The sequence below is a fragment of the Xenopus laevis genome, chromosome 8S (assembly GCF_017654675.1).
Source record: "Xenopus laevis strain J_2021 chromosome 8S, Xenopus_laevis_v10.1, whole genome shotgun sequence".
NCBI lineage: Eukaryota > Metazoa > Chordata > Amphibia > Anura > Pipidae > Xenopus > Xenopus laevis.
Window position 1 is genome coordinate 63,041,675 of NC_054386.1, and position 25,658 is coordinate 63,067,332.

At 39.3% G+C, this 25,658-nt stretch overlaps 1 long non-coding RNA gene and 1 other non-coding gene across 2 annotated transcripts; one reads left to right on the forward strand and one right to left on the reverse strand.

The window, feature by feature from the left end:
* Nucleotides 1-9,909: 9,909 nt before the first annotated feature.
* Nucleotides 9,910-12,144, reverse strand: LOC121397609. The gene is made up of 3 exons (XR_005963798.1): nt 12,060-12,144; nt 10,865-10,917; nt 9,910-10,055 (listed from the first exon to the last, which is right to left on the reverse strand). It is a non-coding gene; the product is annotated as an uncharacterized LOC121397609 (long non-coding RNA).
* Nucleotides 12,145-22,397: 10,253 nt separating this feature from the next.
* On the forward strand, nt 22,398-22,470 carry trnav-uac. Its single transcript has one exon. It is a non-coding gene; the product is annotated as a tRNA-Val (tRNA).
* Nucleotides 22,471-25,658: the final 3,188 nt, after the last annotated feature.

Here is a 25,658-nt window from a genome sequence, read left to right on the forward strand (position 1 = left end):
ATATGAGGAAGTTAAGTAGGAGGACTAGACATATTTTATATTAATTTTACCATTATTGCTGACCTTCCACATAGTGATTACCTCTGGGCTCAGTATTTCACTGAAGCAATGCTCTAGTCAGCAAAATTAGTACGACAGGCTCATACTTTAGAGTCCCAAGAGATTGTGGTACAAGTTAGATTTTATTTCCAAAGGAGTTAACATGAACCACTCTGCTGTAATTTTTCTGGAGTTTTAGGCAATAAGGATCATGCCTGGCTGAGTTAGATTTTCATACAGAGATAGGGTCCTGGACTGGTTCATGAGTTGTAGTTGAGCAGAGTTTGCAGAGATCTGAACGATACCCTGACGCTAACAAAGAGCTAAATTGCCATGGTGTACACTAGCACATTTTTTTTGCCAAAAAGAAAGTTGTATGTTTTATAGCAAATACATAACCCATACCTGATGCTGCAATATGGAACATATTTATCAAAGGGTCAAAAGACTTTATGTCCTGTGGCAAAGTGAAGGCACTTGTACTCCAAGTATTCAGACCAGTCATTTTCCATACCACTGTGGAACCTTTGAGTTTGTTAAAGTACATAGTTAAGCTGTTATAGTTGGATTTTTCAGCCATATAAAGGAACATGCCAAAAATGACTTTAACTCTTCCTACAATTCTCTCTTCCTTGGATTTTGTGTGTAAATGTATATAAACTACTTTACAAGCTTGCAGGGTAAATGAGTCAGTGTACATTTTTAATGAACAATTTTGTATAGGGCCAAACCCATTTCTTTCAAAGGCATGCTATATCGGTCTGGAGTTGAAAAGCACTGTTAACAATATGGGACAGCTATTGGGGCTAACAGCACATGCCCTCTAATCTAAATAAACCAGCAAGCACAAAATTGTATCATAATGTTTAATGGTAGAATGTGGTTTGGTTTTAGTGCAAGGGACACTAAATCATATGGTGCTGGCAAACATTCAAAATTGAGCATGTATACTTCACGTACACTTATTTCCGAAGCCACCAGAGTGTCTGGCACAGAACATTGGAATAGATTACATAAACTAGCCAATAATGGTCTGATAAATAGAAGCTTTTCACCAAACAGTAAATTAGAATATGTAGGCATTTGTGCATTAAAGTGAGTCATAGAAGCTTATTCATTAAGCTAGAACAGGGCTGGGCAGCTTTAATTAAAAAACACATTCCTAAACACTGTTTCCCAATCGGTTAAAATTAGTAATAATATTACTAATAATAATAACAAATTAGCAGCTGATGTTTGTAGGGAATGTTGTAATTACATCTAATTACACCACTGCCATTGCCCAGGCTACACTCAGGCCTTATGATCATCCAGTCATACCTATTGTTCATAGATATATGGATTCATGCAATAGAAAATGCCCATGCCTTTAAAATATCATTGCAAATTCTGTTTACCTGTGTGCCACAACTGAATCTGATTCCAGTAAGCAGGTTCTACCTAAAGACTTGAACTAAGTATATTTTAAAAGAAATACTCTCCCCTTTTCTGAATCCATTTGATAAAGCCAGTGAAAGTGTCTGATGTTTGTGCTTTAAGCTGACATAACGTATCAAACAATACTAGCTACAAATGGGAGAATCATATGTACCTCTACTACAATGCCATCTACTGACAGGATGAAAAACTACCTTTGCTAAAGAAATTGAAAGATCACTAACTACGCAATCTTATCCTCCTTCATTATCATCATCAACATTATTCATCTATTTATAAAGTGCCAGTAACAGGGATTGTACAAATACAATAAATCAACAAACAAGTGTTAATAATAACACAGGATTAAATTGTCCTGTATGCAAGACCATACAATCTAAAAAGCCATTTTTATGTAACAGAAAATGGATGCAGGAGCTGACAGAGAGTCTGGCAAAAAACTGTGACAGTGGAATAGCAAGTATAGTACAGCAAAGACTCCATATAACAACTTCTGAAAATGGGCTGTGGGATACTAGCTGTATTATGGCTGAAAGTAATACTTCATATCAGTTTTGTAGAAGACTCAGGTGGTTCTGAAAGTTGTAGTTCTATATGTTGGACAATGCCACTTTTATATAAATAATATATAACATGGATAGGATACTGGCTACAGGATCGGGTACAGAGGGTGGTTGTTAATGGGACATTCTCTACTTGGAGTAAGGTTCTTAGTGGGGTCCCCCAGGGCTCAGTATTGGGTCCACTTTTATTTAAATTGTTCATTAATGACTTAGGGGAGGGTGTTGTAAGTAATGTATCGGTGTTTGCAGATGACACAAAATTATCCAGCCCAATTAATTCCATCCAGGATGTGGCATCCTTGCAACATGATCTTGACAAACTGGCAATCTGGACAGCTAAGTGGCAAATGAGATTCAATGTTGATAAATGTAAAGTCATGCACCTGGGATGTAAATATATCCAAGCCACTTATACCCTTAATGGGACTGCACTAGGCAAATCCATTATGGAAAAGGACCTTGGAGTCCTTGTAGATGATAAACTTGGCTGTAGCAAGCAAAGCCAGTCGGCAGCATCAAGGGCAAATAAGGTCTTGAGCTGTATTAAAAGGGGCATATAGTCAAGGGAGGAGGGGGTCATTCTTCCACTGTATAGAGGGATCATATAATAATCTCTCGAATGCTTTATTTACCAGTAGGTCTTTCCAGCTGACACAAGGTCACCCATTCCGATTAGAAGAAAAGAGGTTCCGCCTAAATATTCTGAAGGGGTTTTGAGAGCTGGGAAGATGTGGAATTCTCTCCCTGAATCAGTTGTACAGGCTGATACATTAGATAGCTTTAAGAAGGGGTTGGATAGCTTTTTAGCAAGTGAGGGAATACAGGGTTATGGGAAATAGCTCATAGTCCAAGTTGATCCAGGGACTAGTCCGATTGCCATTTTGGAGTCAGAAAGGAATTTTCCCCCCTCTAAGGCAAATTGGAGAGGCTTCAGATGGGTTTTTTTTGCCTTCCTCTGGATCAACTGGCAGATAGGTAGTTAATAAAAAAAATAAATAAAAAAAAACTCGATGGACATGTGTCTTTTTTCAACCTTACTTACTATGTTATGTAATGGGGCTCAGTCTTGCTGTGAGGCCTGCCATCACTAAATACAGACAGACATTCTCTTCTATTTATACTCTATTTTCACTTCTGCCTGAAAACTCATCCGCTTTATCGACCTATCCAAAACTTCCGGTACCGTTACGCTCAATATCTTCTCTAACATTTTCTCTTGTGTTCTACAAATCACTACCGGCCTTTGTGGGTTTTCCCTATAAATAACATTGGCATCAAGCAACATTTTTACCGACCAGGCCGGTAAAATACAGGCCAGGTGGCAACCCTACTAGTATTACAAGGAATAAGATGTGGATATTCACATTATACTGTACTAAATAACTCTCATCATAACAGAGAACAATGACATTCTCATTCTTTTTCAATGCTCACTCTTGAGTGCTGTCGGAACTCCTATGGAGTTCCTTCCCAGTGCAGGAGTCATATGTGTTCCCTGCCTGCATTTAGGTGCCCTTTAAATTTTTGTTTTGAACAATTATAGCAAAGTATTGAATAACTCTGTACAGTAGTCTAGAAATGCTGGTCATTACACTTTGGGATTCTGTGCCAATGAATGTGACCCAACACATGCTCTATGCTGCTGTCAATTAACTGATCTTAGAGAGCGACTCACCATATACTGTATATAGAGTATATACATGCTAATATACAAAAGTGAAGACATTTATTCAGATTCAGGTGCAGTTAGCAGCAGAATGTAATCATTAACCCTATAGCATCAACTTCTATGAAAGATGAACCTCATTTCATGCTTGATTATTTGCAAGATTTTATACTTGATTATTCTCAGCAGCTACCCAGAATACACTCATGGGCAACTGACACTCCTAAAAAAATCCAAGATGTCGACTCATATAGAACTGGATTTGGATCAATACTGTTATAGAGATACAGAACCTTTAGGCTGATGCATTAATTTTAAATTAATTATATTACTTGGGTTTAAATTCTCCTTTAGGGCAGAGACACATGCTCAGATTAGGGGAGATTAGTCGGCCATCGACAAGTCTCCTCTTTTTCGGGGCGACTAATCTCCCTGAACTGCCTCCCGACAGCTAGAATGTAAATCGCAGGCGGGATGGCCATCGGTTTGCTTAGTTTTCCGAAGTCACCCGAAACTTTGGGGCGATCTTGGAAAACGAAGTGCTCTGAGTGCCATCCCGCCGGCAATTTACATTCTAGACAAATCCATGGTGCACAGTGGTTTATTTTAAGAATCGCAACAAAGAGACAGATGAACCAACAGTCTGGTAGGGAGGAATGCACTAAGCCAATTTGCAGTCTACTACAGTGCAGCATGCTTCAGAAATCTTTATGAGCACAGGTGGACCAATCACTTGTGGCTTAGCCATTTTAACAGATGCACTTGTGCTAATTATATCACTAATCAGCAACCCTTTTAGGGTTATGACCCAAATTTTCCTCCCCAATTTCTATGACTCAACATAATGATTCTTTGCAGCATTGCTAGTGCAAGAGATCAGGAGAACAGTGCTATTTAAAGCTCAGGGAAGAGATACAGAAATCAGTGTTATGTGTTCTGATCTACCAGAGATTAGAATGACCAAGTACAGGTATGGCACCTGTTATCCAGAATGCTTGGGATCTGGGGTTTTCTGGATAATGGGCCCTTCTGTAATTTGGATCTTCATGCCTTAAGTCTACCAGAAAATCATGTAAACATTAAATAAACCCAATAGGCTGGTTTTGCTTCCAATAAGGATTAATCATATCTTAGTTTGGATCAAGTACAAGGTACTTTTCTTATTATTACAGAGAAAAAGGAAATTATTTTCAAAAATTTGGATAATTTGAATAAAATGGATGGGAGACAGCCTTTCCATAATTTGGAACTTTCTGGATAACTGGTTTCCGGATAACGGATCCCACACCTGTATATTAAAGTAAATCAAGCAAAGCAATCCCTTGGGTAATCCCACTTGCAACACCAAATGGGTCGGAAGCAGAACCTGATTAGACATTAGGCAAAAGTGCTTGCTGCGATTATTTATGATAATTTTAGTGTTGCACTGGTAATATAATATTTTTATTGATCCCCCTTCATACAGCAGGAAAGTTCTTTCATAGCAATCAACTATGTACTAAACTAATTTCTCTGATTGGCGCATACTTTCATTTTAATTAAAGTGGACCTGTCACCCAGACACAAAAAGTTGTATAATAAAGTCCTTTTCAAATTAAACATAAAATCCAAATTCTTTTTTTTATAGCTGTTGTAAACTCATTTAAAAAAAAAAAAAAATCAAATATTGTCTGCCCCTCCTCTATGCCTTAAGCTGGCCATAGACACAAAGATCAGATCGTACAAATCGAGGATTAGTATGATTTTCGGACCTTATGTGGAGAGTCCCGACAATTTTTCGTCTGGCAGAGATCGGTCGTTTGGTCAATCGGACAGGTTAAAAGATTTCTGTTGGCTGCCGATAATATCTCTGCATGTATTGCCAATCGTATGATTTTCAGAGGGAGACTGTCACTAGCTTTGGTCGGACATAACATTCGCACGATTGCTGATAGGGCCAGAACATCGGCTGATCTGTTCTTTTGTACTTTATTTGATTGGAATGGTTAGTGGCAGGCTGGGAGATGGGAATGTCCGATCGTACGATGATTTGTACAATCGGATCTTTGCGTCTAGCTTTAGGCATAGAGGCTGGGCAGACAATTGCTTTCACTTTCCATTCAGCACTTCCTGGATGTAGCTGCTCTCCCCACATTCCCCTGTTCTCTTTACCATTTAATTGTGTAGCCAGGGCATGGGTATGGACATCAGGTCCCTCATTCTGGTGCACATAAAAGATTTTGAGATGACGCAAGGCTTGTCTTAATAACAGTGTCCACAAAATGGCTCCTGCCTGCTTGTTATAATTATGAATTCCCAGACTGAAAATAATTTATATAGTGTAATTAAAGTTAATTTTGCTTGACTAATGTGATTAAATAGAATTTTGATTCATTTTTTTGGGTGACGGGTCCCCTTTAATATATATGTACATGTATATGTGTTTCATTTTGTGGTGGAACTTTCCCTATGTGCTGTATTCAGGGATATGGGGTCTAGGGCAACTTGGAAGTACACTGAAACCACGGCAGGGCATCACAAGTTTGCTGCAGCTTTTGTTGACACAAAAGTTCTGAAGTATTCAATAGAACAGGAATGCTTAGGCATCAGCTATTCTGTTATGGTAGAACTATAACACCTTGAAACCCCTAAACAGCTCTGGCATTGTATTTTAACAATGGTTGGAGAATTCTAGGTTGGTCATTTACCAGTCAGTAACCAATCAGTTGTTTGAAGGAGGGCCACATGGGACATAACATGCTTTTGAATCTGATTGAGTGCTAAGGATCAAAAGCTAACTAAATGAACAGTAATATCCCATGTGCCCCCCTTCAAGATCTAGATTAGCTTTTGACTAACTAACTATATTACAAACATTTTTTATTTTGCAAATGCTTACACTGAACTGTATTAGCCTTATCATTTTTCATGCTAATGATATTATCACTCTATTAATACTAGTAGTCACAATTTTAGTAGTCTGGCAAATACAAGAACTGAGTGGTGGTTGTGAATACGCTTCTTTTCTAAACCACCACATTAAGAGGGTTATTTATTAAAGTCCGTTTTTTTCTGGTTGGATTTTGAAAGTGGAAATACCATATTTTTTGTAGAAAAAACAATATTTTTTGGTGATTTATTTAACCCCAATGGTGTTAAAAGTCAGAATAAAAAAGTACTCCATCTCAGACCTGATGAGATCATGTAGAAGTCAATGACAGATGTCCCGTTTACAGTTGGAAGATATCTTGATCTGCTCTGGGTTTCGTTCAATAATCCGTAATATATTGCAGTTTTCTGGCATCAAATCCGAAAAAGTAGACATATCGATTTTATTGATTTATTATATATTATATTTTATTTATTTTTTGATAATATGGGGGGGGGGAGTCCATGCAGATTTGGTCGGAGTGGTTTTCAGAAAATAGTGAGACATTTTTGATAAATAACCCCCCAAAATGGAACAGTGGGTACTGTTACATAATTGAAACATTTCAATAGAAAGTTATGTACAATCCTAGACACAGAAAATCATTATCAGAAATTTATTTCGGCTAAATAAACTCTTTAACAAATCAAACAATCTAACTTTCAACAGCCAAAATAACGTTAAAAGAACTTGGTTGTTACAGGACTATATCTGCCAACGCTGTATTTGGGTCCAATCAGTGGAGTAGCTAGATATTAATGGGTCTCACAGCAAATTATTGTTCAGCCCCCAAAATGTCTAGCGGTTGACCTGTTTTACCAATATTTATTTAACTTCTATATGAATTAGGGCCTCATGGGGCCCCTATACCTCCTGGGCCCCCCTGCAGCCACAGGGTCTGCTTCCTCTGTAGTTACACCCCTGGGTCCAATAGTACCCTAGACACCAGACCTCCAGCCACACAGGTGCTGAACTAAAGGGTTCATTTACGACCCCTGGGCAATGTGCAAAAATGGGTGCAAAGAGAGCACTTTGCAAACTGTCTATACCTGTGGAAGAATCGCTATAGGTCTCTACAATCCGTTTCAAAACACAGAGATCTCTGGTTTCCCTGAAGAATATAGCTTTGAGTGCATTTGTTTGGGTTATATTGATGAGGGGCAGGTAGCTGACCATCTCTGATGCTACTTAGCATCATATAACAAGCAATGGATAAAATACTATGTGCATCATGCTGGTACAGTGCAAATACAAATACAATATACAGAGAAGTAAGCAGAGCAGGGTCTTAGGTTACAATGAAAGCCTGGCTGCGAAAGCAAAACCTATGAGTTTTTGAATACCACAACTGTTAAGTAAATTCAGCACAGGCCCCTGAAATGGAAAACATGAAGGCTTTACCAAGATATGCCTTGCATGCTTGTTCTTGGCTCTATTACACCATCTATTGGCTAATTGCTGAAATTGTATGTATTTCTGCAAAAGAATGGCTGGCTAATGCTTCAGGCCAAGCATTGGGGGTGGGGGACCACAGTCTGAGTCATGTCTCTTTTGTTGTACTTTGCTGGCCCCAGCCTTTGTCAGTGCTTTAAAATATGATTAAATAGAAAAAGTACTAACCTAGAGGTTAAATGACTCATGATAAAGACCATGGTTAGAAGCCCAGTGCCTATAAACTGCTATAGCAGGGGTATAACTACAGTGGGAGCAGACCCAGCTATTACTGAAAGGACTAGTGGGACACTGACTACCAAGTAGATTAACTAACATAATATATATATATATATATATATATATATATATATATATATATATATATATATACATACAGTAATATATCTCGCAACTAATCCGAATTTACTTTTATAAGAGCTAATATTTGACTGGCTGTAGTGTTGTATTTTCTATAGAGGCAACTGAGGACATGTGTCTACAGCAGCAGGTCATGAGTCATGGAATTAAAGTCTAAAATAGAATAATGCTAGAAATGCTGTATTTTGGATACTAAATATAAACAAGTCAAATATAAGTCAAATAATATCTGCCATAGAAGCCGATTCAGCAAGACTGATTAATAATCAGAATATGCAGACTTCACTGGGTCTGCGGATACAAATCTCTACACGGTTGAAAATATGATCAGTTTCCCTGCAGAGCAGTTAGGGACTGTCTGAAGTTTCCTATCCGCAGAAGTTTGAAGTAAAACAAAGGAAGAGTTTCATTGCATTCAATCAGGTTTCTTATAAAAAATGGTACACATTTTTTATTTGAAGTATATTAGAGATAGATTTCTTTTTCATTAAAGAAAGTAAAAATTTTATTTTATTTTTTTGCCTTTACATCCCCTTTAAGAGAAACGTAACGGGGAGCGGGATTTCCCATTCCGATCGACACATATGCATAGACTGTATTGCCCATGCGCTAATCAGGTAGTAGAGGACAAGGGGCAGGCTTGCACTGGCAATCTGTAGACGGCTTCCAAAAAGGTACACTGGCACACAGGGCAATTGAAAAAGCAGGGTTACCCCTTGCTACTTTTATTTAAGCGGACGTGCGACGTTTCGGGGTTCCTACCCCTTTCTCAAGCATAGAATTGAATTTGGACTATACCCTGGTTGAAGTACACACAAAATAGCTCGAAATTCACATGACCAGGGGCAGCTGGGAAATTGACAAAATGTCTAGCCTCATGTCAGATTTCAAAATTGAATATAAAAAAATCTGTTTGCTCTTTTGAGAAATGGATTTCAGTGCAGAATTCTGCTGGAGTAGCAGTATCCCTTTAAGTCCAAGTTTTTTTGGCTGAATAGGTCCATTTTCGATTGAATAAGTCCGTATTCGGCCAAATTCGAATAATACAAATCGAAGTAATAGCGCTTTCGATCAAATTCGATTCAAAGTGTTTCCCAAAAAAACTCTTATTTTGAAAAGTCCACCAATTGACTCCAAATAGGTTCTAGGAGGTCCCCCATAGGCTAAAACAACAATTCGGCAGGTTATAGATGGTGAATGGTCGAAGTCGAATTTTTAAAGAGACAGTAAATGATAAATTTCAATATTCAAATTTTTTTCAAATTAGAATCGAATTTGGACTACCCTGGTTAAAGTACACACAAAATAGCTCGAAATTCAAATTTTTTGAATTCTAAAATTCATCTGGACCTTTGTTAAATTTGCCCCTTAATGTCACATGTTTGATATTAACATGCATTTTTCTCATGTATATCTGGGGCAAAAGTGAAATAAGTTAGAACTTATTGTTATCGTGGACCCTGCTTTTGACAGTTTTCAATCCTGAGGGACTCAGTTATGAATGAGCCTCATCTGTCTGCATCGCACTCTATGCAAGTAACACAATTCACCATCTGCTGCGTGTCCCTGGTTCCAAGCAGGCTCCTGAAAATTCAGGCCGCTTCCTGTATGAGTCACTTGCTTCTTCTGCCTGTAATGGAAAAGAAACAGAGGAGGCAGTCAAGGGAGATGGAAACACAGGCGACAAGGAGACAATGTACAATAGGGAGGCGAGAAGGATGTGTGTGTAGCTATGGAGACTTTGGTGCCATAGATCCTACTATAAACAATGGAATTTACTGAACTCTGATTGTTTTCACACTCTTTCACACCCTTCTTAACAACATGAATTTGAAACGTATTAGCATCTTATTTGCGGTGCCACTGAAGTCTGTATGTACTACTGTAGCATTAAACATTCCTATTACCTGCTATTCTTCTGGGATCATTCATTTTATACCGGTCTCCCTTAGATAGTTAAGTGGTGCAAAAAGGCAGAATAATTCATCACACAAAAAACGGTGTAAAAATGGCGTCGTTTTTTATGCATTTTTTCTTTTAGCAACTTCCATGGAAACTTACTTACAAAGGTCTAAAGCAGTGTAAAATAAAAGTACCAAATCTGGCGTTTGCATGGCCTAAAACAAAACACTTAGTAAAGTATTCACAGGAAAGGCAAGCACTTCACCACTTCTTGCTGTGTAATTATTCCTTTATTTAAGCCAGTTTTACCACTCCAAGTACAGAACAACATTTTGGGGGTCTACATCTCCCTTCGTCAGGTTACACAAGTGAGCCAAATTAGTCCTTAAATTCACTCCAAAACCCCGCCCCATGACATCATTCAATCCAATTATTGTCCATTTTAAAGTCCACATATAATTGTATGGGCATTATATAGTTCAATCGTGTAAAGCTCACATTTATATCAGTGAAAATTGTAAGAAAGCTATACATTACCAACTGGGCAAATTATCATTACTTGTACAGGTATCTAATTCCCAGCCAGTTATCTGTGAATAAAATTAAAAGAATTAGATAAGTGTTTAATTATCAAATACCTTGTTACATATTGCATATCACAGAAAGCAAATCAAATTCCAATGTTCATTTAGACCTTTTGGATATACTGTTTCCAACCTCCATATCCAGTAACTTTCTCTTTGTAACAATAATTTTGGGACATGACCCCTTCCTCTGGCTGATCTCTTTTTTTTTTATACTTTTCTGTACATCTGCTCACATTACTACTTCCCCTACGCTTTTTCCTTTTTTATAACGAAAACGGGGAAGACTTTTAAACAATTTGCTATACACTTTATCTTTTTTTGCAGTATTGGGCAGTATCTCCTTATTATTTTATTTAGACAGTGTGAATTATGTCTAATAGTGACACATTTTATTTTCTCTTCCCCCACATTTTTTGGTTTTGGTTGGCATATGTTATTCCTATCTTTTTCTCTAATTTCACTTTTACTTAAAGAGTTCCTCCTTATGGTACCCCCTTTCTCTGAATTTATCTATTCGGATGTCAGACCTTTAGTGACCCCAGGTGCATGAAAACTTGTTTTATACAGCATATTATTTTTATCTGTTTTTTTTGTGTAAAGGTTAGTTACAAATGATTTTCCAGTAAGGGTCGCTTCTGCATTGAAATAGTTAACTTTTTTTATTATGGTTCATTGTGAATTTTATTGTTTCATGCAAAAAGTGAGGAATTATTTTAGTTCTTCCTCAGTACCGCTCCAAACCATGAACATATCGTCCACGTACCTTTTCCACAATTTATTGTGCAAATAAAGGGTATGCCAGTATGTGTGTCGTTTAAAGTGTGTGCATGAAAATGTTGGCATAGGTCTGTCTGTGCCATGTATGCCACATACTGGTCCCCTGTACCATCTCATCAAACCTGAAGTAAGTTTTTTTTAAGAACAAAATCCAAACAGTCACATATACAGTAAACATAATTTCATGTGAAGCCAATGTTTGTGTTGTTAACTATTCCCTCACACTTTCCACCTCCTCTGCATGCGGTATTGAAGTGTAGAGATCTTTGACATGTATAGTGCACAATATTACATTTTCATTTGATATATCTGTGTTCTAATGTTCTAAGTCTGTGGTGTCCTTTAGACAAGTGTGCAAGTTTGATTACCTGCAGGAAAAGGTGTACAGCTGGGCCTTAGAGGGCAGAAACAAATTCCGGATCCGCCATTACCAGATCACGCAGCAGAGACCACGTGACTGATACAGGGAGAGAGGAGCATCATGTGATCCGGAAAGATCCTCAACACAATCCACCAGATCATCCACAGAGTAATCAAGCGTGGACACTGCAACTCCTTCAAGCCAACAAAGCAAATAGATCAGTTTTACCAGTGCAGGGCAACACTACATAATATTTTCATTACTTTAAAACACTTACATTTTTTGGTGTTACTGTTCCTTTAATAAGGGTATGGGGTTTGTACCTGTGTACAGACCCGACCCTTTTAAGGTACAGGTAGAAATGTTCAAAATCAATAAAACTGAAAATGTTATTCACGGACAAATCAACAGCAATATGGCAACCCTCAAGCAAAAAAGATGTCTTGGCCAATAAAATTAAAATCAAAAGTTCTTATATGCCTACTATGAATAATGCATCTATAGATACATTTTTTAATATGGTAAACCAGATATTAATCACTATATGTGCAATAAGATATGGGACAAACAAGACAATCTCAATAGGCTCATAACCATACATGGCAGGGTGCCAGTCAAGGAGTTAATGCACAGTTAGGGTTGCCCCCTTTTCTGGAAAAAAATACCGGCCTTCCTATATATTTATATTTTTTCCCTATTAATAACATTGGGATCAACCATCACTTCTACCGGCCAGGCCGGGCCATGTGGCAACCCTATGCACAGGTGCCTTAGTTGTTATTGGCTTAGGGCAGCACAGGTGCCTGGGGTGATAACTAGCATGTGGGAGAATTGAAACAGGGACGATATGATTGGACAAAAGGGGTAAAAATAGGTCAGGTGGCAACAAGGAGCCCCTATATAAGCAGGTCCCTAGGGAGGTATACTCCCTGAGAGGTCCCTGAAGAACGTGGAGGATGGCGACCATTATGGCAGCAGCAGCTAAGAGGTATCAACCTGCCCCCACTTCCATAAATTTATAATTAAAAAAAGAAGCCTAAAGAAGCCTGTTGAGAAAGAGATTTATGTATGATTTTGTAAACTGCTTCTGGCAGGTGACAGGTCGGAAGCTTTAAATAATTTGTTATGGAGACCTAGGCACCCAGGCTGGCCGGTGGATACATAAATGTTCATGGGTTTAGACTAAAACAAGGAATTGTTGTTAGATTAATAAATCAGGCTCCGGCCTTTTCCTCCATTTAATTTGGTGTTGAGTATTTATTTTGGTATTCAGTACTGCTTACCATTCCATGTACGAGTAATAATAATTTGCACTGTTGGAAATGTATAGCTTTCTTACAGTTTTCACTGATATAAATGTGAGCTTTATATGATTGAATTATAACTCTATGAAATGCCCATACAATTATATATGGACTTTGAAACGGACAATAATTGGATTGAACAAACCTACACAAATGATTTCATAGGGGTGGTGTGTTTGGAGTGAATTTAAGGACTAATTTGGCTCACTTGTGTAACCTGACGAAGGAAGGTGTAAACCCCCAAAACGTTATTCTGTACTTTGAGTGGTAAAACTGGCTTAAATAAAGGAATAATTACAAGCAAGAAGTGGTGAAGTGCTTGCCTTGCCCGTGAATACTTTACTAAGTGACTCTACTACTTTACTAGTGTTCCACATATCCCTTTTTAAAATAAAACACACCTTGATAAATTCATTGTTTATTTTACACACTTTTTTACACTGTTTTTCTTAATGGGAATTTCATTTTACACAGCATAATAAATACGCTCCTTAGTGTGATTTCTGGGAAAAGCAATATGCTTTATTATTGTACCCCCCCCCACACACTCATATTTGTGTAGGAGCTAATGAGCACAGAATGAAAATACTGGAATTTATTGCATAGTATGGTGTAAAACTGGGAGTTAATGCAAAGCACCATTCTATGTGCAGACTTAAACAACCGTGATATATTATAACAATTATAGAGTGCAACATTTTCAGAAATATTAAAGTGGCATTAGTATTAACATTTTTTAAAAATATTGTTAGACTATCAATGCAAAGTTTTTACAAGGAGCAGACAACTCATAGCTGTAAAGTGATCAAGTGCCCCAGTTGTATGGAAACACACTGTTAAGTTGCTGGAATAAATTATGCCAACTTTCAGCTATACAGCAGGCACCAGTGCCCTGCAGACCAACACATGTTGAGCAACAACCCTCTAATAGAGTTTTGCTGTCAGTGAGCTTCTGGATATATCAACATCTGCAGTGCCACAGGTTGCTTATTGCTGCTGAAAATCATTAGTGTGCTGTAGAAAAACATAGTAGTAACAACCTTGTTTAAAACAAGATGCCATTCAAATGCTCACAATTACAACCTACGCTGTATTTTTCTGAGCTTGAATTAAATGTTTTGTTTTCCACCTTGTTAGTGCCAAGTATATTTTCCCTCCTATAGTTTGTTCTGCAGACCACTATGAATCAGTGGCAGGCAGTGGGTTTGTTATCAATAATACAGCTGAAAGATATAAAGAGCCATTCTGCTCCAGCTCATTCTTGAATGTTTCCCTCTGTGAATGGATGCTGAATCAATTGTCAGGGACCATCCATGACCCTGCATTTGTGTTTCATGGCTTTTTAGCAGTAACAGTCATACTGCTGTGATCCTCCTACAGTCGTGACATCACAGAGTGTAACCTCATGTCAACCCACTGTCTTTATCTGTGAAAAAAAGGATCTCCAACACCTCCTCCTCTGCTGCTTCCACCTCATTTGCTGTACCTCTTTGCTACACACGGATGGTATAATATGCAGCAATTCAGTGCAGCAAAGAGGTAAAACTGTTAAGCCTCCCGCTAATTATTATTGCTAACCAGTGGAATGCTAATGATTTAACCTAGTTTTGGAATCCTGAATACAGAGTAGTTGGATCATGAACAAATAATACCCTCTTCCTACTAACAGTAAAGACACCCACATCTGATCGGTTCTTTTACATTTCACAGCAATTTTCAAACCTCATCATCATCTTTTCTAAGAGAGGTTACACTCAAAAATCCTGAGCCTTGGATAAATGATATGATGTGAATAAATCTTGTTGCAGAATGCTGAGCTAACATGAACTCAGAGCCACACAGGTCCTCCTAGGTCCCACCAGAGAATCTGATGTCATGGGCCCACACAAATATTAACAGCAGTATATGGTAAAAAATTAAAATAAGAAAGGAATGCAATTTCTATTAGATTCGGGCCCACCAGGAATTATTCGGTGGTCTGCCAACCTGGGCCAAACTAGAATGATCTGTAAATCCCCCCCCCCCCCAGAATTCTTAATAATTGATACATTGCACAGTAAAGGTCAAATACAATTACTGAATAATGTTCGTTCATTTTGTGACATGTTTTCTGCAACAGTGGATGCAAGGAGCAATGTTTCACATGTGCTGGACTAACACAAGATCCACAAAAGGACCTGTATCAAAGAGAGAAGGGTCTACAGAGGTATACAAAACTGGGGGAAACTGGTCAGTCCGTCCAAGGCCTAAAACAGCAAGAATGCAGGGAGGCAGAGTGTGTATTATTTAGAACATGTTACCAGACAAAAGGTAATAGCCTAGTTAGCCTTTTTTTAACTTTTAATGTAAAGGTGTTAACTTTATAGTGCACACTGCTGTACAGTCCACTGCGGAAGGATACATACAATGAGACAAAACAGAAATAAAACTATTCCATACAATGTAATGTGACAAGCATAAATTCTGAGGACCCTGAATGTGATGGTTTACAATCTAGGGATTAACCCATTAATCCATGAGCACTACGCTATCTGCGAAAATAATAGCTATTTTTGTGTCAGCTTTATTTGACACATTGTCGCTGTATATGAAAGACATACAATGCTGCAAAGTATCTATGGAATTACTATAGGTCTCATTTCCAAATTATCAGCCACTGAGCTTTGCCAACATGCCCCCTGACAACCTCACGCCATGCCAAGCCCAATCACGTGCTAAGAACAGGTTTACACTCAACTGAAGCAAGTGCTGAAAAATCACATTGGATGACTAATGTTGCCCTGCATAGCATTAGCCTTATGCTTACACAGCAAGAACTAGTGCAGGACATCACTGAAGTAGTGACGGATGAGTCACGAAATGCATTAAGCCCTGCTCTCCCCTGCCCGATTCAACCATTTGTGCTTTTTAAACAGATGAATAAAGCTGTATTTGATTTTTTCCAAGTTTGGTTGTACAAGAATGGGATCCGTTATCCGGAAACCCGTTATCCAAAAAGTTCCGAATTACAGGATGGCTCTCGCCTTTAGACTCCATTTTAATCAAATAATAATCAAATTTTTAAAAGTGATTTTTCTCTGTAATAATAAACAGTACATTGTACTTGATCCCAACTAGAAATAATTAATCCTTATTGAAGGCAAAACAAGCCTATTGGGTTTATTTAATGTTTAAATCATTTTCTAGTAAATTTAAGGTAGAGAGATCTAAATTAAGGAAAGATCCCTAATTCCAGAAAACCCCATGTCCAGAGCTTTCTGGATAATAGGTCCCATACCTGTACCTTACCTTTTGGCTGGCAAAACGATCTCAATGTGCAGTTTCTTCATGTGTGGATGCAGGATATCTCTAGATTTGTTTGAAGTGAAATATATTGAAGCACCTTCTTCAAGGCACAAAACGCGTAATTCTACTTGAGATGGTTTTGGTCCAGTTTGTGCCAGCCTATCTTTACATATTTGCATAGTGTTTTCCTCCCAAAGCTAAAGGTTTGGGACTTGAGCAACTGGACCCCCCATCATATTTGGTAAGTTAACCCTTATTCTTGCCATGCTCAACATCGAATGTTTCTCTAGCAAATGAACCTTCTTCAAATACCACCTAAAGATTCACATAGGCTTACTATCTATACTGGATGGTATTCAAGTTTCTGCATTGTTTATATTTATAGCATGCAGATTTTTTTCAATAACTCTTTACAGTTAGCCAGGTTGTGCTGCGTCAGAGTTCTATAATGCTTTTGGTGATTAATTGTAGTGAGAAGGGTAGCTCTGCTGTCACCTAAGATAATGCCAGCCTCAACCTTGATCTGATCTCCACTATACAGGATTCCTCATATTAGGTTAGCTTGGTGTCTGTGTGGGCTTATTGATCACTACTACACTTAATCCCCTTCACAATCCTGACAGGTTTACCACTGTCTTTTTTATTTTTTTTTGCACTTTGCCCCCTGCTGCCTGCACATTTATTTTCCCACTGCAAAATAGACAAGAGAAAAGCTCACCTTAATAATGAACCTGTGTTACTTTTTTTCCTACAATGAACTCACCCTATTTATTTAAATGCAGTTTTCTGCCTCTCATTTTAATAAGGCAGCTCAGGCTGTAGCTGTTGGAAAGACATACGAGATTCAATTACAAATCAAATTGCCTGCTTCCTCTCAATTGAATCTCCAAGCAACATCATTGCCTTGGGATTCAATGGGGAAATCTGCTAAAAAGGAGTGACAAAGTATCTGCTATACATGTGATCAGCAAAAATGCTTCAAATCTAAAAAGAAAATAATCACAGCTTCTTCAAGCCAAATTATATAATAAGCAAATGCACTGAGAACTTTATTTATTATAAAAATACAACTGTAAATTTATATATGAAACAATGTCCCTCAGCTATATATTATAATGATCATCTTTACGCACTTCAGCCACTAAGTGAATTTGAATAAATATCTGGTAGACCCAGGATATCATTTCTTTTCACAGAAATAATATTATGAAGAGTAGGGCTTTTTAAATGCTGGGTTCTAGGAAAATCAAAGTGCTTTCTGCTTTAGTAGAAGAATGAAATAAAAATAAAGATTACGCAATTTCTTACGGCAAATCACTTTTTTTTTTCTTTTTCCGGTGCATTCAACTCCTCATGCTACTGTACTTCCAAGCCAGTCATCATACTTCATTTCCTATAGGGAAGAAGCACACCAGAAACTTCAGCAATGCCTTTAAATAATTTATTCAGCACAAAATGGTATTTTCTGCTGAGTAATGATTTAAAGGCATTGCCGAAGTTTCTGGTGTGCTTCTTCCCTATGGGAAATCAAACATAAATAAAGAAATCATAGAATGAATATCCAGTGGTTATTTTGACTATAGCTTCTAGGAAATAATAAACAGCAATTTCCCTAAAGAGCAATGGCAGTTTGTTACCCGGTTGATTAGTAGTATGTTTATAAACCATCAACATATTCTGCAGCGCTGTAAAATAGAAAGTTATATACAAATAAAAGCAAATAGTTAATATACTATGCTACTAAAGCAAATAGTTCAGTCTTGCATAAAAAAGGGCATTAACTCAAGGGATGAAAACATAATTATGCCTCTTTATAGGTCCCTGGTAAGGCCTCACCTGAAATATGCAATGCAGTTTTGGACTCCAGTCCTTAAAATGGATATAAATGAGCTGGGGAGGGTGCAACTAAACTGGTTAGAGGGATGGAAGACGTAAATTATGAGGGTAGACTGTCAAGGTTGGGGTTGTTTTCTCTGGAAAAAAGGCACTTGCGAGGGGACATGATTACACTTTACAAGTACATTAGAGGACATTATAGACAAATAGCAGGGGACCTTTTTACCCATAAAGAGGATCACCGTACCAGAGGCCTCCCCTTCAGACTAGAAGAAAAGAACTTTCATTTGAAGCAACGTAGGTGGTTCTTCACAGTGAGGTCAGTGAGGTTGTGGAATGCACTGCCGGATGTTGTTGTGATGGCTGATTCTGTTAATGCCTTTAAGAGTGGTTCGGATAATTTCTTGGACAGACATAATATCAAAGGCTATTGTGATACTAAAATCTATAGTTACTATAGGTATGGGTATATATAATTTATGTGTAAAATGTATGGAGGGGTGTGTGAATGGATGCTGGGTTTTCATTTGGAGGGGTTGAACTTGATGGACTATCTAATTATATATATTGGTAAATTAGGACAACCTCTGTTGGGGGCCCTAAAATTTATTTGCTGTGGGGCCCATTAACATCTTGTTACACCACTGAACAAATATATAGAGTACAGACAAATACTTACTATAGAAGGTACACATAGCTCTCTGCTCATTAGAGCATACAATCTAATAACAATCATGCTCTGTTCACTTGTATGGCCATAACCTGCAAGCATGGGTGCACTCACTTGATGAGGTGTAATTCTCAGTGTTTTGTCCCCTACCCGCAAAGCTACTAATCACTGCGGAACAAAATGCTCCTCTCAGCATGGCTTTGATTTAGTTACAACTGTGATCCAAAGCTGATTAGAGTCGGTTGTGCCCTCTAAATCTCCTACTGCAAGCATTCCCATTCAGAGAACAAATCTTTGTTCCTTGGCACAAAAAGGTGGCCATACACGCCTAGATTCTGCCTTGTGAAACTACGTTTTTAGCACGATCCAATAAAATCTTCTACTTATCGCTGGGGCACAAGTGATTTTATCGTTCTGACAAAATCGTCCCAACAATCAATCGGCCAGGTTTAAAAATTTTGATATAAATGAAATTGGTTAGTGGCCATGGCTTTTACGATAGCAAACAAAGGGACAGACAGCCATTGGTTAATATATGTTAGATCTTGTAGCTTACATGACAAAGATAATATGACATTTTCCTAACAAATTATTTACCATGGATGGGTAAATCGTTTGTTCAAAGGATTGTTTAGACGGTAAGATTGTTCACAGAGCAGTGTCAAACTTTGCCCATGTGTGACCAGCTTTATGCTAATGCCAGACGGGGCTGAAAATGGGCTTGCTGGAATACGGAGTGCAAGAATTGGCCCCTACTCTGGCATTAGTATCTTCTCCTGCCTGTACCAGGTGTAAAATTGTGAAACCCGGGAGCGGTCACACGTGGCTGACTTTGGCAAAAAAACACAAGAAATCAGCCATGTATGCCTGCACCCAGGCCAACACAATTGTTTGGGTGCAGGCAGGAGAGGATATTAATGCCAGCTTAGAGGCCAATACTTTACTAATGCGAGGTCTACTTATAGGGGGTTATTTATAAATTTATCACAATGTTTTCTGCTACAAACTCCGTTCAAATATGCTCAGGTTTTTTTTTACGCTTATTTATTATTACATTTTCCTGAAAATTTGCCTTGGGGGGAAAAAAATCGGATAAAGACAAGCTGTTTGTTGACAGTGTCTTGAGATCTACTGATCCCCAGCTAAAGATCTACTGGTAGATCCCAATCTACCTTTTGGACAACCCTGGCCTAATGTGTTTGCACTAAAGCCAATGCAAGGCTTTAGGACGCAAGTGGAGATTGTGAGGGGCTGAAATCGGCCTTTGAATTTCAGCAGGCTGATTTTGGCCCATCTGGCCCTAGCCTTAAGGTCCCCTAAACTTTGGGAATAAGCAGGCCTGGATTTGTGGAAAGGCCACCAAGGCAGGGCCTAGGACGGCAGGATTTTAGGGGGCGGAATGCATGCTGCCAAACCACACACACATTTCTTAAGAAACACTGGGGATGTGCAGGAGATAAAATATTTTTTTACATTTTGCGTGTGTCAATCCTCATTGATCCGGTCCCGATAATGAAAATTTGCGTGAATAAAAGGGAGGGGGTGGGGGCAACGAAAGTCAGTGGGCCTAGTGGTGCCCGCTATGTAAATCCGGACCTGGGAAACCCGTTTATCTCCTCAGCCCTCAACAATTGCTGCCTGTATAGTTACGCAACTGGACTGTACAGATAAGGGAATCAGGGTCATGTTTCAAGCCATTACACAAACCACCAGTTTGTTATGAAACCACATAGGAGACAAAGTGGCATAACTAGAGGTTAATGAGCCTTGCAGCAAAATCATTTCATGACCCCCTAAACATTGGCATGAAAACATTTTTCATAAAAATATACTTAGTATAAAAATGAATCAGTGTCCCACTGGGCTTCCTATAAAACCTGGGCACCAGCAGTGGCAGATTCCTAAGCCCTTCTCAGGGGCGATCCTGGCCCCTCCGCCGCCTGAGGCAGCTTGAAGTTGCTGCCGCCCCCCCCTCCTCCCTGGTGCGCTCACCTTTTTGGTTGGGAGGGTCCACACGGGCGGCAGAGAGGGCCAGGAAGCTAGCATAGAGAGCATAATTGCGCCCTCTGCGCTAGAAGAGACAAATTTCTGGTTTGAAAACTGGAAATTCGGCTCTTAAAGTACCAGGAGCGGCATTTTTGCAGCCCCTGGTACCTAGTGGGGTGCTGCCGCCTGAGGCGAGTTACTGAATCTGCCTCATTGGCCGAGTGCCCCTGGCCCTTCTCAAAGCTCAACGTGGGTGATCCGCTTTTTTTTGCCTGTGTGGACCACCATCAGCTCCTTCATGTAGTGAAGACGCAGTTTTGGCCTGTGTGCAACTATACTGCGTGGGTTTCAGCAAAAAACACAAAATAAGGGATCTAAGCACCAAAATCAACTCAGTTTAGCTACGCACAGACCATCACTGTGCCTGTCAATGGAGCTGTCAATGAGCACATGGAAGTGAATCCATACACAGGTGGTGGAAAGCGGTTCATCCGCTATGGGTGCCATTAGCCTAAGGGCAATGACACACAGGGTGTATTGTAATTATCAAGGGGTGACAAAAAAATCCCTTGTTTTCTCTCCATTGGATAACATGCGACTCACAGCTGGAGAAATATACATAGCCTGAAGTAGCCCAAAGTTTCCCTGTGAGGCGACTTTGGGCTACTTTGAATAGTAGTCAAAGTGAGTGTGTTTTCCAATCCCAGCAGTGCTTCGCTTGGTATCTGATGGAGAGGACACAAGGCTGCCCTCGGGGCAGAAACTGAGACTTTTGCCCCAGACTGGGATGCAAAGTAACCAGTAGATCAGCCAATCACTGCTTTTAATTAAAAATCATTTTAAAGCTGTTTAAGAATGTTTCATTAGTATATCTTACAAACAGTCTGGTTCCCATTATGCAAAACTCAGGGTGGCAGTCATTACTCCACAGCCAGCACACACCTGCCATTGGGTTCCATGAAAGTGCGCCCCCATTAGAAACCCTTTACAGCACATGCGCGATTTGTTTCGTCGCAGCCTGAAGTTTCACGAGCGTTTGACAAAAGTATGTGGTGAGGCACAGGAGAAGCCTGTCCATGCTGCCTGCAAACTTAGCGATGGTAATATTATTCCTGTCATGTGATACTTAGTGAAGCGTCCCTCCCTGCATTACAATATAGAGCCAGACTCACGCTCCCATCGTTCCTGCATTCACTGCTAGGGAGAGAAGGGCTTTCAAATACAGCAAGCATCACTCCACAGAAAACAAATTATACATGCAGCTGGTTCCATAGTGTAGTGGTTATCACGTCTGCTTTACACGCAGAAGGTCCTGGGTTCGAGCCCCAGTGGAACCACTTTTTTTTTTTTCTTTCTATGTAATAGCTAAATGATTACTATTGCAACATTTCACTTGCCAAATTAAAAATGAACAATGTATGTAGTAAGTTGAGTAAGCATGGCCATGGTTTGATTAGGCTGGAAGCAGCAGACGATACAGGGCTGACTTTATAATGTTGTACTAGCAGAAGTGCTTTACGCATTCCCAGGGGGCTGGCTATATTTCTTTCCCTTTTGCCACATTTTTTACATTTTTCACCTAGGGGCTAAGAGTAAATTGGATTATTAACCCCTTAAGTGCCAGCAAACATAAGAGTGTCATTTTCCATTGTGCTGGCACTTTTGAGTTAAATGAAAATAGGCATGTTTATTGTTTAGGGTCATCAATGCCCTTGATGTCCTGGGATTGAATTAAGATGGTCATATACCTAAAGATTCTGTTGGTGAGGTCACTGGGCTGATGCAATCGCAGTGTGCAGGGATGTTCTGTATGTAATCCCATGCTTGTCAGTGCACACATTCAGAGAGAGGAAAGCAATGGAGAAATTTACGCATGAGCTCTGTCATTGAGACAAGGTGAGAAGCCTGAGGCCACACATATTTAGAGGTTGCAAAAAAAAAAAAAATTAAAAGCAGAATTTCCAGTTTGTATTACCAGAAAATGTGGTTATGTAATGTAGGAGAGCACAAATAGACTGCACTCGAGAAAGCAGCATCAGCCCCTGCTTACCCCCACTTATTTTTTTCCATTCACTGTTGCTGTCTGTCCCTGTGGGAGCACATGGGTATAACTACATTATTTAACACTTGCTTTGATATGTGGAGGAAATCGTAAATGCTTGCCGGTAAGGAGGCAAAGAGCACAGCAGCCGGCAATGGAATAATGTGCATCACAGTGGGCCAAGTGGAGACGACTGGGTCATCAGTCTAAGATATATTAAAAAAGCAACATTTCTGGTTAAAAAAAAATTATCAGGGGTGTTCATATGCACATAATAAAATGCAATCTGCGGTGAAATTCTTGTCTCAAGGCAGAAGCAGCTCTGCTGGGCAAATATTATTGTGTGATGTCTGTGTGTGAAATCACAAGCGCATCTTATAATGTCACTTCATATGACGAGCGACAAAAATGTGCTCAAACCCCCTCACTCCCCCTCCCCCCAGGAAGTTGGCTGTGGAGATTATTTATTTATCAAAAAATATTTAATTTGTTATGTAGGCATCCGAGAACCGCCCCTTTGAGGCTGCCACCCTAGGCCCTCTGGGTGCCTATATATATAAATATGGCAATGGGGGGGGGGCGTTACAAGCACATGGAAGTTTGGCCATTCTACCTGCAGAGCAACTATGCTCGAATACAGAAATAAACACAGAAGGTTGTGTATCAAGTAAGGCTAAGTAAAATACACAAATACAATGAAAGTGCAACTGATCAAGAAGATTGCTCTGGACAAACTTCCATGTGGTTGTAGGACTATATAACGATTACTACTAATATTGTAGCATAGCAACCAAACTGTAGTTGGCAGTGCATCTGGAATGCTATAACATTTTTATTGGTAAATACTGTATATTGTGTCTGTAAGTTTCTTTATTCCTGTCCATTGATTCTTTGAACTGCATTATCCTGATATCACACACACACATAATAAATCAGTTTTAAAATAAAATATATATTTATAAATTTAAAATAAGCAGCAGACAGACCCCTTGTGTGACATGCCCTATATAATGTGACTTGGCAGAGAAAGTTTGCAAACTAATTACCATTTACACAATTCTTTACTGAACATTTTAATATTACCCCCAATCATTCCTTAATTAGAATAGAAAGATTTAGAGAAAGCAACATTCCTTCGATTCCAGGCCAGTAGGTGGCAACATAGACACTTTATCCTGCAATGTTTCCACATACAAAGAAGAATATTTATGTTTATCAACTAGTTCTTATTTTTAACTACACAGTAAATTTCCCAGGCAGAATTCCCATGAGATCTGCATATCGTAAGACGGCAGATCTGCTGTCTTGAAGGCCTCTAGAATGCCCCACAATGCACCAGTTTGCCAATGAGTCAGTAGGAATGAGGAGTCATTAAGCTAAACCTGGAGCTAAACCTTCAGGGAAGAGGATAAACAAAACTCACTTGGACAAGAAGCGTAGAAAATAGAGCAATCCAGAGGAGCTACATCTATTGCAGCATGCTTCTGAACTGCAGCTAGAACTGACACAACAAGAAAATACTCCTTTTTCTGTGGTGTACAATATCAGTGTAAATATTCAGTATGTTCATCCAATTTGCTAGAAACTGCCAAAAAAGGATCACCAATAATTAGGGATGCACCGAATCCAGGACTCAGTTCGGGATTCGGCCAGGATTCTGGCTTTTTCAGAAGGATTCAGAGTCGTCTGAATTCTTCTGCCAGGCTGAACCAAATCAGAATCCTAATTTGCATATGCAAATTAGGGATGGGGAGGGAAATCTCGAGACTTTTTGTTACAAGACAAGGAAGTAAAAATGTTTTCCCCTTCTCACCCCTAATTTGCATATGCCAATTAGGATTCGGTTCAGTATTCGGCCAAAATCCAAAATAGTTGCATCCCTACCGATAATGTACATAACTGTCCACATATCAATTCATTGCTTTATATTTGATGATGGTTTTGCTTTCCTAACCACCATGTTCTGCATCTCTAAAGGCCCCCGTACACGGACAATAAAAGCTGCTGACTGCTGACAGACTGAGTCGTCAGCTTATTGGCCCGTGTGTGGGGCCATCCGACGGGCGTCCTCGATCGATATCTGGCCAAAAGTCGGGCAGCTCTCGTTTGGGTGGGCTAAAAAAATCCCGTTGGATCGCGGCCGCATCTCTGCGTGTATGTGGTCCCGCAATCCAACCGCCAGTTCATCTGCATTATGATCCTATTGTTGGGTCCACGATCGGATCAGCCTGATATCTCCCACTTCAATGTGGGCATATCAGGCAGAGATCCGCTCGTTTGGCGACATCACGCAGATCTCTACGTCTATGGCCACCTTAAGGCCTAATCCATACCGGCAGGCCTGGGCTGGGAGTCAAAATAGGCCCTGCCATTCAAAGTACACAGAGGCCCAAACAGCCCCCTATATGGTAACTTTCTATGGAACCATACAGCAGCCCCTCTGGCATTTGCCAGAACCCACAGATTGCCAGTCCAGGCCTGATA